Below are 14356 nucleotides of genomic sequence, written 5' to 3'. Positions count from 1 at the left end.
TAGACCCACATTCTGATTGTGGGCCCAATATTATTTTACCAGCAATTTTTTATTACAATATTATAATTATTCAATCATATAAACATTTACCGTTTGAAAAGTAGGTATGTTTTTCTTTTTTTATAAAACCTTCAAGAAGATTATGATGGTAGTTGTAGGTGATATCACATGCGACAAAAAGCTCTAATCAGGAGGTTTTGAGAGACTAATTAGAGAACTCAAATCACCTATTTAATTTTGATGCCACAATTCCCTACCGCTCGTATTAATGCCCCTTTGTATGCGTCTAGACCTCTCCATGGCTCACTTCGAGTAAAGTTTGAATTGACATCCGGACTAGCTCGAAAATAGATTTTAAATTTTATTTAAGTTCAGCTTGGCTCGGTCTGCTACATTAATTTTTTATATTATTTTTTATATAATGTTTAAAATATATATAATATATTAAAAATACTAAAAACATTACAATAATTGTTTCTCAATAATTTAACATAAATTTTAAAAATTTATACTTAAATAATACTTACATAGGTACAACTTAACAATAAAATAAAAGTTATATAATAACCAAAGATAATAATAAAATAGTAGAACATAATATTGAAATAGTAATAAAACAGTGAGAAAATAGTAAGAAAACAATATATCTCTTTTTTTTACAAATTCAGGCTAGGGTCAGGTCAAAACAGCCTTACCCGAGGCCAGCTCGTTTCCTAAACGAGTCTTTCTTTTGCCCAAACTTATTTTTCGGATCTATATTTTTGTTCAAATCTTTTTACGTTTTAAGCCTATCCATGAACAAATCTAGATACAACTAATTCTTCCCATTGTACCCCCATTTCATCTTTTCTTTTAATGTTAACCACTACATATAATTTAAGATTTTTATCATAATAGTTATTCAATGTAAAATAATTTTAGTACATATTATTATTAATATAAATATAACAAAAATAATGTATTTTATTATAATTTTAACACAAATATAAATATAATTTTACATACATGTAATTTATATTTTATTATTTAATTTAAATATATTTTTAATAAATTTTAATAATTTATTATTATACATGCATTTTAGTTGAGTATCCTTAATAGCACCTTCCATCTATCTAAGCTCGAAGGTAAACTTATTTATGGGTTGGCTCATTCGTCTAAGCTCGAAGGTTCGTCATAAAAATTGAAGTATTTGGTTAGTAATTTATATAACTATATAATACAAAAATTATTTATTATATATTTTTAATATAGTAAAATATTTATTATATTTATGGTAATGTTTTTTAATATAAATACTTTTTAATATAAATAACATCAAGCTTTTTTAATTAATATTTTTAACATATTAGCTCATTTCGTTAGATGGTTAGATAATTGCGATTACATCATTGAGTATGAGGTTCCATTATTTTTATAAGCATATTAATATATTTTTATTTCATACTATGTCAAGTCTTTTATTTTAATTAATGTTTTGATTATATTTTTAATTTTTTATTTTTAAATAATGTATTTTTATTTTTAACTCTTTTTATAAAATCCAATAATTATTACAAATATCATTAATTGAAAGAAAAATAATAACATGCTTATAAAAATAATTAAAATTAAAAAAGCTTGAAACAATATGAAATAAAAAATACATTAATATGCTTATAAAAATAATGGAACCTCATACTCAAGGATGTAATCGCAATTATCTAATCATCTAACGAAATGAGCTAATATGTTAAAAATGTCAATTAAAAAAAAGAAGCTTGAAGCAGCATGAAATAAAAAAAATACAAATGTAAGTGGTAGAGGAATCGAACTCGAGACTCAATGATATAATTACAACTATCTAACCATTTAATGAAAGAACTAATATGTTAAAAAAAAATTAACGCCACGTTTAGTTGAGGGGAATGGAATAGTCATTCCTTCCTTATTCTTGGATGAACAGTGAAGCTATAGTTTGATTCACTGCTCTCTTCATTCGATGAATGTTTATTCCTTTCTTATTCTTTTGATTTACCGAATCATCATTCGATGAAGGGGCTAAAAATAGCCTATTTAACAACAGACATAATAACAAAATTTTGTCCCAGACAATTTTACTCTGTATTTGTTCACCCTAACAGCGAACGTAATAGTGGTGCCTCTCTCGATTCCGTCGTTGAGAACCGTCGATTCATCTCCGACTCGTTCACCCGATTCATTTCACAGAATAATTCTCCCTACCTCCCCAAAGTTGCCTCATTTCATTTACGAGAACCTCTGTAAGTTCCCATTTTTTCTTCCTCAATCTATTATATAAATATTTATTAGAAATAAATAGATATTATAAAAAGAAACTAGATTATATTAATAATACAAAGTATAAGATCAATGATTGGTTTAACATAAACATAAAAAAGGGAGTTAACCTTCATTTTTTCCACTTTCATTCATTGATTCACTCATTATTACAACGAGACAGGCATTTTTCTATCTCACACTAAGCCGGTAAATTAACAAAAAGTAAATCAAAAATTTTTGGAATAGGCAGCAAGAAGTTATCGAAAATTATGTGTGTGTGTTTTTTTTCTAAAAATTTGGTTCGGTGGACAAAACAAATCCCTTCATCACATGTTTCGATAAAATAGATTGGATCTATGTCGAATTGCTAAGGTACATGTATTAATCAAATAAATGAATTTCGTTCTATTCTGATAAGCCAATTATGATTGGCCTTGAAACAATTCATTGCATTGATATTTATCAAACCCAATATCAATAAAACCATTTTACCCTCTACACGTTAAGTAAATTAGAATTCTCATTCCTGAGAGCTACTAACCACTATGAGTGTACTTCATATACATATATATAAATAGATCTTATCCATCTACTGATTCTGTAACACCCCTTACATGTATTCAACGCCGGAACAGGATTCGAGGCGTTATCAGACTTCAACACAAGAAATCATACTATTTCGAGTCATGAGAATTAATCTATATTAAAACCATTCAAAAATAATCATATCGTCCCTTACACGGGCCCATGAGGCCCAAAACATACATTGGGAGTAGTTCGGGACTAAACCGATAACTTTGGGGTCTTTTGGGAAACTTAGTAAATTTCATCATGAAACAGGGACACACGCCTATGTGGGTAGGCCGTGTGGTCACACATAGCATACTTAGGCAAGCAAATGACTATAAATAAGTTAATAACATATCATCCTCATATCATCATTTGTCTTACTTAATCATCCTATTTAGATCATTAAAAAAAATATTAGCTTCACATTCACACAAGACATTAACACATGCATAAGCTTATAATCAACATAAGCAATCATTCACAGTTGTATACCAATTGAACCATAAACTATATTAGGCCAACACATTTGGCCTCATTAACAATGACACAAAAATTTAAAAGACAAAGTCACTATACATGCCATAAACTTAAAATACTTACATTCACTTATACCAAATGATAATTTGATAGTGTGATAACATCTTCGGCGATCTCCAACCCGAACTAGCTGTATAAACCTATAAGATGAGAGAAAGGAAAAAGAGTAAGCTATAAAGCTTAGTAACTTAATATATAAATAATAAACAATTTATTAATATGCTTTTATCAATCTTCACAATATGTTCTCAAAATAATACAATCATAAAAGCACATAGTTCCAATATTTACTCAAGTTTGTATCTAACTGTCTACTCGAGTCATAGCCACTAAATTATTTATATCTTGAGTTACGGAACTCCAAATTAAGTTCCGTAAATTTTCCCTAAAACTAGACTCACATATCTTCTTACCATAAAATTTTCAGAATTTTTTGGTTTAGCCAATAAGTACATTTTATTCTTTAAAGTCGTCCCTATTTTGTTGTCTGACAGTTTTGACCTTTCTACACTAAAATTAATTATCTTCTTGTACATAATCTAGATGATATTCTTGTTTGTTTTTCTTAAAATAGACTCATTCAGAATTTTAAAATATAAATTATAACCCATAATTATTTTTGTGCAATTTTAATAATTTTCAAATTCAAGATAGGAGATTCCAAAATCATTTTGATGTTGTCTCACTAAAATTCAAATATATCATAATTTGAAATTCTTTTTCTTACATTGTTTCTTTTATATGAAAATAGACTCAATAAACTTTTATTTCATATCTTATTAAACCTATAATTCAATTTCCACCATTTTTGGTGATTTTTCAAAATCACACAACTGCTGCTGTCCAAAACTGTTTTATTTCAAATTTCACTCTTTCATGAAACATCATAACAATATGCTCAACATTCAATAACATAATTCAACTTGCATGCATGATACAAGACTTTATCACTCCACTTACTCCTTTGCAACTTTACCACATTTCGATCACATACCAAACACATTGCTCGAGTATACACATACATATACCTGCACTTATCACCACATAGTCACACATAATTTCACTTAGTCGATTTTCCCAATGAACACTTCGGAATGATAACAGATACACGGTGGTTCCGCACATAGCACCACCCTTATGATCAATGTTATTCGGTACACATAGTAGGCTACACTTAGTACTACACATGTGACCAATACCATCTGGTACATGTAGTAGCCTGCACATAGTACTACACATGTGACCAAAGCTATCCGGTACACATAGTAGCCTGCACTTAGTACTACATATGTGACCATAACTATCTTATACTCATAGTAGCCTACACATAGTACTACACATGAGTTCTCATGACGTCCTTCGTATCCTTTTCTATTCCAAAAGTTTAACGGGGAAATTTCTCACTTATTCTCACTTTGTCAATTTCATCCATAATCAATCTCAATTCATAATTTACATCAAATAATCATTCAATATACAACCACATCTCATGTAATATAACAAAATATTATAACATGAGTAAAAACGATATATTATTTACATAAAAACTTACCTCGACACCAAAAGGGCAAAAAGGGACATAACCATCAATTCTCGTTTTTCCCCCCATTCTAGGTCCGAACCTTATTTTCTATGATCTATAATATCATATTTAGCCTAATTATAAGTCACATTATTCAAATAAATCCACAATTCATACTTTTGTAAAATTATAGTTTTGCCCCTAAACTTTCACATATTTACAAATTAGTCCCTAGGCTCGTAAAACAAAATTTATGGAATTTCATCCATATCAAAGACTAACCGAATTATTTAGGTGCTCATAGCAGCCCATATAATCCCCTATTTCACTCTTATAACTCAAAATCTTCATACTTTACAAATTAAACCCTAATAGCATTTTACAACAAAAATCACTTAACAAGAAATGTTCAACACACAACAAGGTTTCATTTTCCTCCATTAAATTTCACAATCAACTATCATGCTTTCATGGCCCAAAACCCTAGCCTTTCAATCATCTTGCAAATTAGTCCCCTATTTAGCTAGCTTAAGTTTCAAGGGTTTCAAAAACATATAAATCAACAAAAACAAACATAAATTTCACTTACGTGCAAGGGTTTAAGTTTGCTAAAAATTTGAGTTCTCCAATGGCTATTCTCTTGGTGAAAACGGTGGAAGAAGATGAGCAAAGAAATAAAAATGATATTTTTATGCCTTTTTGTTTATTTTATCATATAATAACCTAATACCAACCTAACCCATCCAACATCATAATTACACTCCATGTGCATCCACTTTCTCTTTTAATGGTCTAATTACTCAATAAGGACATCAACTTTTAAGTTCTATAGCTAATTAACACATTTAGCTAATAAAACATAACTTTAGCACTTTACGCGATTTAGTCAATTTGACTAAATTGAGTGCCCATTTTCAAACGAGATTTTCACGAAATCATTCCGTGAAATTGTAGACCATAAAAATATAATAAAATAGGTTTTCTTACTTCATATTTGGGGTCCCGAAACTACTATTCTGATTAGGCCCAAAATCGGGCTGTTATAGATTCATTCAATAATTGAATCGAACTGCCCTTTTAACTCAGTAGTAGAGTAACGCCATGGTAAGGCATAAGTCATCGGTTCAAATCTGATAAGGGGCTTTTGACTTTTTTTCATAAAACTCCTATTTGTTTTGTAATTTCAACTATGTTTGTATTATTGGTTCCATTTTTCCATTTCTTTTAAGAAATATTTTCAATTATCATTGTTATAAGAATGACCCAGAAGAATATTGAGAAATCTAGTTCGCATTAAGTAATTATTTTCCATAATTTTCTTGAATTTTGAAGAAAAATAGAATTTTTTTAGTTGTAAAGACTGTAGTCTGGGGATAATGTTAGAAATTGTAGATTTTGGTATCGGGACCTTTTTCATTAACCAACTGGTTAAATCCATGTTCAGAATTGAAAGTATTTGTTATAACCCGAATTTGATTTTTTATACTTGTTGGCGGGTTGATTTGTTTAGTTATTGTTCACCATGGAAAGTTTCAAACAAGTAAAGGGAAATGGTGGTGTCATTGATCAAACTATGGAGGACGCAGGGGCCACTAATCCCAGAGTTCAATGGAAGCAAATGGGGTACGAAGAGAAGACCATTACGGTTCATGAAGAAATGAAAAATTTGAATCAGCTTCCTACGACTAATTCTTATGTTATTCACCGCATGCGTGTTCTTAATAAAATTCTTCAACTGTTGTCTATTCAAGTAATCAAATATGTTGGCTTGATTGGTTTAGTGATCTTGAAAATATATAAAGTTGAGTTTAGAACTTACTTGATAGTTTTGTGAAGGTGAGGGATTTGATGATTTATTGCCTTCTTGTTTATGCCAGGTAATTGCTTTACAAGAAGAGGAGTTGGAGTTGCTTTTTGCTGGGTTGTCCTTATGAACTGGCACAATGGTAAGCTTTTGAACTCGATATCTACTTCAACCATATGGATGGTTTTTGTACTTTATGTTCTTAGATGATTAGTGCTAGCTTATGTGGAATTGGAGGTGAAACTCGAATAAGCCACTAATTGATCTGAATATGGTAATGCTCATTAAGAGGTAGCTTATGACGAGTTATGATGCATTATAAGATGTAATAACCATTACCATATGTGTCCTAGTCAGTAGCTTATAAAAAGTTATGATGCATGATAAGATGTAATGCTAATTACATATTGTACTGCATCATAACTTGTAAGTTACTGGTTAATCTGCATAGGGTAATGCTCATTATTTCTTATAATGTAAGTTACTGGTTAGTCCACATAGGATAATACTCATTACATCTTATAATGCACCATAACTTGTTCTAAGCTATCATTAATCCTGTCTACCACTAGATTAATGAAATATAGCTAACTAATGCCATTTGTTGTTATATGCATTTTGTTCCTGGAGTAATTGTTGATTAACATCATGGCAAAACGTTAAACCAAGGGTCGTTTTCTGCAGACAACTTTTCCCAAATGTTTTATGCTATGTAAAGTATATCTCTTAAGTACTCGAATGAATTTATCTTTTTTCGTGCGATTTAAACTAGAAATTATATATTAAGCATTGTATTGGTTTTGATTTTACTTGTGAAGTTAGGTAGAATTATTATTATTATTGAATAATGTCTTTTTTATGTTGCATAAATAAGATGATTTTATTAAAGTGTTTTTTTCCTGGGATCTCATTAGAACCAAGAATTCTGAAGACCCAATTTTATTCCTCAAAAAAACCATGTGAAAACCATGTCTTGTCAACTATTTCTTGTATGATTTCTCATGTTTGTGTGTATTATTAAAGATATAGTGCTAATTTACTTATTTATTTATATGCTTATTTTCAAGTGCTCATTTGAGTAGAATTTTTTGCATGTTCTTTCGAGTTTTGACCTTCCAACTTCTAATTTTGCAGGTTTTTTGTAACACCCCCTTACTCGACCCAGTCGCCAAATCTGAATAACGGAATGTCACATTCTTTGCAAAAGCAATCCACTTCAATAACCTTCAAATTTAAATAAAATTTATAATCATTCCAAATAACATACCATATATACATAGTAAATTGAATTAGTAATGACCTAATCATGAAAATCTAGACATGAAATGAGATTAGATTGTAAAATTTCAAGTTTTAAAGTTACTATAAAAATTCATAGTTGGTATCGATATCGTATTGATACCTTTTAAAATTTGATACCAAATTATGATTTTCTTTCTTTTACAAATTAAAGGTATCGATAGTTATCAACTAGTATCGGTAGTTTATGAAAAGTATCGATACTTATATAAATATCGATATCATTTTGGCATTCATTTATTTTAAAACTGTTCATATGGCCAAGTATCGATACAAAATGCCAAAATATCGATACCAAAGTTTAGAAATGGTAAAATCTCATTTTTAAAATGTCCATTTCATGCCAAAAAATCTAAACTCAAATGGTACCTTACAAACACAATTATAACATAAAAAAGCATCAACTAAATACCTTTCTATTCATTTTAATATGTCAAAACATTACTTTAAACAATCAACCTAATTGTCTAATCAATATGTCATAATTGACACCTCAAAACATTGAACCTTATCACTTAGATGCAAGAATTAACAAATCATTTTAAACATGGCATAGCATAAGCATCATCTTTCCCTACCTATATCGTAGTATATCACCTAAGTGACTTATACTCAAATAACATACTCATCAACTACTTAACAAGTTATTATTGTAACATCCTGATTTTCAGTGGTGTCGGAAACAGTGGTTCGAGACCACCAAATTCGACGAGTAAGCTCGTAAATTTTATTATTTATTATTTAAGAGTTAAATGTGATTTTAGAAACAAATTTGAATTAGTAATTTGTGTTTTATAAGAATTTATTTGATTATGTGGTTTTGAAAACGAGGTATTGAGACATCGATTTTATAAATCGAGCTATAAATATTTTTATAAATATTTATGGAGTGTCATTAAGGTAGTATTAAAGTTTAGTTAGAAAATTTTAATGTTTTGATAGCTAATTAATTAAAAAAGACTAAATTGAAAAAGGTGCAAAATTTTCTAAAGTGATTAAATAGCATAAATGGTAAATAAGGGAGGACTAAAAGGAAAAATATGCCAAGTTGAATGGCTAAGGCGTCATAAGTGTGAAAAATAAAATAAAATCATGTGACTTAAGGGCAAAATTAAAAATAAAATAAAATAAAATAGCCAATATTTGATTTTAAGGATTTCTAGACATTTCTTCTCCAAAATTTCAGCCAAAACAGCCATAGGAGAGCTATTTCATTAGTTTAATTCTTGCCATTTTCTTATAATTTTTATGTTTTTAAGAATTTTACAATTAGGTTGTAATGGCCTAAATTCAAGGTTATCGGAACAGTAGTTTCGTAACCACAAATCCGATTTAAAGAGAAATTTATTTTAATATTTTTGCATGAATATTGATATGATAGGAAAATCGTATGAAAATATCGATAGAAAAATTTTACCGATTTAGTGGTTAGCTAGAAAAAAAGAAATTATTGAAGAAATTGGGTAAAAACAAGGTATCGGGACCTCGATCTTGTATATCCGAGTCGGAAATATTTTTATAAATATTTATGAAATGTTAGTAATATGGTATTAAGATTTCGTTTGAAAATTTTAATGTTTGGGTAGTCAATTAAGTGAAAAGGACTAAATTGAAAAAGGTGTAAAAGTTACTAGAAGGATTAAATAGTTCAATTGTTAAATGAGGAGGGACATAAATTTTTGGGCTGCATAAGCTGAGAAAAATCAGGAGAATTACTGAAATGAGGGTAAAATGGGAAAATAACAAATTTTACTAACATAAAAATGGGACCAAATTGGAATATCTAGAATTCTCTTTATTTTTTTGCATTCTCATCAGCCAAAAATGTCCTAAGGGTTTATTCAAGCTGGTTTTTCATATTTTTTTCACCAAGTGAGTTAATCCTTGCCTTTTTCTTGTAATTTTTGTGTTTCTAAGACTTTTACAACTGGGTCCTATTACTAAATTCATTAGTTTTTTATTTTATGAATGAAATTGAAAGTTGCTATGAATATGTGCAGGAATTTTACGATGAAATAGCATGAAATTGAAGCTTTAATTTATTTATGATATGATTTTATTAGGTAATTCAATAGAAATTGATTTGTAGGACTTAATTGTGAAAAAGTTTGGAATTAAAGTCTAGTGCTAAAATTCTGATTTCCAAAGGTTATAAAATAGTTTAAAGTGATATAATAAAGTGTTAATTGAGAAAAATCAGCTCAATTGAGAGGTTAATTGAGCAGGGATGAAATTATCATTTATTGAAAGCCTAGGGGAAAAATGATAATTAACATCATGCACTAAAACAGTTTTGGACAGCAGCAGCAGGTTAACTTTGAAAAATCACCAAAATTGTAGAAATTGAATTAGAGAATGAATAAAATATGAAATTAAAGCTTATTGAGTCTAGTTTCTTATAAAATAAACGGTGTAACCAATGGAATTGTAAATCATGAGCTATAATAGATTTTATGAGATAAGGTCAGAATGAATTCGGGTTCCCCTGTTCTGACTTTGGAAAATCATTAAAAATTGTACAAAAATGAGTATGAGTTATGATTTATATGATTAGTATCCTTAATGAGTCTATTTTCAGAAGAAACAAACTAAAACATCATCCGAATTCTGTACAATGAGATAATTAATTTTTAGTGAGGAGGGGTTGGAACTGTCAAACAGTAAAACATGGGAAACTTTAAAGAATAAACTGTACTTATTGGCTAAACCAAAAATTCTGAAAATTTTATGGTAAGAATATATGTGAGTCTAGTTTCTGGGAAAATTATCGGATCTTAATTTGGAGTTCCGTAGCTCAAGATATAAATAATTTAGTGACTATGACTCAGTGAGACAGCTTTGAATGCACTATAAATAATAATGGAATTATAGAGAATGTTACATATGAACATGAAATGTATTAGTTTAATGATTAAATTTATTTATTTAGATCCAGAAAATTCAAATACGAAGCTAGATCGAGGAAAAGAAAAAGTTCGGGATTAGTAGATTTTTTTGTTTACGAACAAGTATCGAGGTAAGTTCGTGTAACTTGAAATATATTCTTAAATGCCTGAAATGTTTGTTATTGATGTGAATATGATTTGAATGCTCATTGTATGAAAATTGATGAAACATTGATATATTTGATAAAAAGGGGAAGAAATCCCGGTTGAATGGAAGGAAAATTCGATAGATCTCTGAAAAGGAATTGACGGTAAAAAGGATCTAGCCCGGACGGGTGGTCCTATCCTGATATAGCCCTCCCGAAGAATGTGGAAAATGGATTTTGTAATGGCCTAAATTCAAGGTTATCGGAACAGTGGCTTCGGGACCACAAATCCGATGAGGAAAAATTTATTTTTTCTTATATTTTTATGGTCTATGATTCCACAAAATGATTTCGTGAAAATTTCGTTCGAAAATTTTGACGTTTGGGCACTCAATTTAGTCAAAAGGACTAAATTGTAAAAAGTGCAAAAGTTGAGTTCTACATGTTAGAGGTGTCCAATTGTTATGAAACTTTAAATTGGAGGTCCTTATATGGTAATTATACCATTGGTAACTTGGTAGACAAAAATGGACATGAGATAAGTGAAATAGAAAATTTTTAAGTTAGGGGCAATTTGGTAATCTAGTAATTAAAATGAATTAAAAGGGAAAAGATGGCAAAATCATCATCTTCTTCATTAGGACGAAATCAGCAAGGGGAAGCCATAGTTAGGGTTTTCAAGCTTCCAAGCTCCATAGTAAGTGATCCCAAGTCCCGTTTTTAATGTTTTTTACATTTTGGAGTCCTGTAGCTTAATTTAGCTTATTCTAGCAATAATTTAACCTAGGGTTTATATTTGGAAAAATACCCATAGGTGAAAAGTGTTTATTTTGATGTTTTATGATAGAATATGAAGCTAGAAATTATGTTAAACAACTTTTGCTAAGCGATTTTAAGTGAAAACAGTAAAACGACATAATCGGTAAAAATACCTAATGTTCATAAGTACATGTTAGAGTGGGAATTTGATGTTGCCATAGAAGGAAAAATGTTCAGCATGTTATAAAACATAAGAATAAGAGATGAAGTTTAATTTCCGAGCCTTGGGGCAAAATGTAATTATGTAAAAGTTTAGGGCAAAATTGTAATTTTGAAAAGTTAGAGTCGAGGGCTGTTTTGATGAATGTGATTATTAAATAAGTTAAATTTACTATTTTAGATCAAGAAGCACGAAACTCGAGGTTAGACAAAGGGAAGAATAAAGTTGAAGACTAAGTTGGTGAATTTGGCTATAATTGGTACCGAGGTAAGTTTACGGTAAATAAATGCAATATTTCAATATTTATTATCAATGCTGTTATTTTCCAGCAACTATGAATTTATTTTATGAATTTATTTGATGATGATCTAAGCATGAAATGATAGAGAATTAAAATTAAAAGTCCCGTTGATACATAAGGATGGTACTGGATACGAATGTCATGACATTTGGGTAAAGAGGTCCCATGTAAGACCATGTCTGGGACATGGCATTGGCACCGAGATGAGAGGTCCCATGTAAGACCATGTCTGGGACATGGCATTGGCACCGAGATGAGAGGTCCCATGTAAGACCATGTCTGGGACATGGCGTTGGCATCGAGATGAGAGGTCCCCCGTAAGACAATGTCTGGGACATGGCATGGGCACCGATATGAGAACATCCCATGTAAGACCATGTCTGGGACATGGCTTTGGCATGTTATTATCAGAAGAGACCCAAGTATCCTTATTATTCCAATGTAGCTCAACGGGCTTGTAAACGAATCATGTTCATGGAAGTTCAGTTTAAAGCATAAATGGCAAGCTCAGGTAAGTTATAAGAGTTAAGAACTTATTATACTATCAATTGATGTTCAACAATGCAGCAAGAGTTGAGTAAGTTATGTACACAAGTATTCTAAGTAAACAAGCAAGAGAACTAGTATGAGATTAACTAAAGAGTAAACTAGAGATATAGACATTTGAGTTTAATTATTTAAGTTAAATATTGTTATTTATTTGCTAGTAAACTTACTAAGCTTTATGATTACTTCTTTTATTTCTCTTTCTCTTATAGTATTGCAAAGCTACTTCAAGGATCCTAAAGAAGTCGGAGATCGTCCACACTATCAACCACAACTGCTCGGTATTTTATATCGAAACACGTTTGAGTTATGGCATGTATAGGGATTTAGTTATTTTGAATGTTTGTGATTATGATTTTGCTAAAGAATGGTGTGTAAGTATTTGATGATGTATGGTTATTAAAATGGTTAAGTATGAAGGTATTTGTTGTTATAAGAGTCTAGGTGATAAATTATGTATGGAAATCATGAAAGGATGAAATTTTACAAAGAAACAGAATTCAGGCAGCAACAGTGACGTGACTTTGAAAAATCACCCAAGATAGTATAAAATGAATTAGAGGGTGAATGATATATGGAATTAAATCTTGTTGAGTCTATTTTCATGAAAAAATAACGGTGTAGCGAAAGGAATTTTATATTTTAATATATGTGAATTTTCGTGAGACAGGGTCAGAACAGTTTTTGGTGTCCCCTGTTTTGAGTTTAGAAAATCATTAAAAATTGTACAAAAATGGTTATGAGTTATAGTTTATATTTATAGATTTCTCATTGAGTCTATTTTCTGTAGAAACAAGTAAGAACTTCATATGAAAATCCTACAGTGAGAAAACTTATTTTTAGTGACTAGAGGTCAGGGCAGTCAGGTGGTGAAACAGGGGAGACTTTAACTAATAAAATGTACTAATTGGCTGAACCAAAAATTCTAAAAATTTTATGGTGAGTAGATATATGAGTCTAGTTTCCGGGAAAATTTACAGAATTAAATTTCGAGTTCTGTAGCTCAAGTTATAATTAATTTAGTAACTACTGCGCGATTGGACAGATTTGCTGCGAATAATGAAATAAATTTTCAAACCTAGTTTTTATGCTCCGAATTGGTAAGATAAGCTAAGTAATGCCTCGTGCTCGACTCCGGAAACGGTCTCGGGTAAGGGGTGTTACATTTTGTTGGTATCAGAGCAGGTTTAGTCGATTCTCGGAAATATGCAGTATGAATAAGAGTCTACCTATACATGCCATACTTATATATTTTGATAGTGTGACGACTCCTGACGATTTTAAAATGTTTTCTTTTATAGTTGTGGATCCTGAACGAGCTAGTGCAGATGAAGTAGAGAGTAATGCGCCTATTCCTGAAGGGACGGTGCCATCGATGTTAATGTTAGTGAAAGACCGCATCGATAGACAGGAGGAGGAGCTAGAGAAGCCTTCTTCCAAGCCATGATCGATTGGTTTGCCGAGTTCGTTCGCACGAATCCGGCTAT

At 30.2% G+C, this 14356-nt stretch overlaps 1 long non-coding RNA gene across 1 annotated transcript; it reads right to left on the bottom strand.

The window, feature by feature from the left end:
* Positions 1-1893: 1893 nt before the first annotated feature.
* LOC128034538 (uncharacterized) lies at positions 1894-5568 on the bottom strand. Its single transcript, XR_008190607.1, has 3 exons — positions 5499-5568; positions 3451-3527; positions 1894-2288 (listed from the first exon to the last, which is right to left on the bottom strand). It is a non-coding gene; the product is annotated as an uncharacterized LOC128034538 (long non-coding RNA).
* Between the last annotated feature and the right edge of the window lie 8788 nt (positions 5569-14356).

Source organism: Gossypium raimondii, chromosome 11 (genome assembly GCF_025698545.1).
Source record: "Gossypium raimondii isolate GPD5lz chromosome 11, ASM2569854v1, whole genome shotgun sequence".
Classification (NCBI taxonomy): Eukaryota; Viridiplantae; Streptophyta; class Magnoliopsida; order Malvales; family Malvaceae; genus Gossypium; species Gossypium raimondii.
The sequence above is the reverse complement of the archived record's forward strand: the minus strand, read 5'-3'. Positions and strand labels throughout refer to the sequence as shown.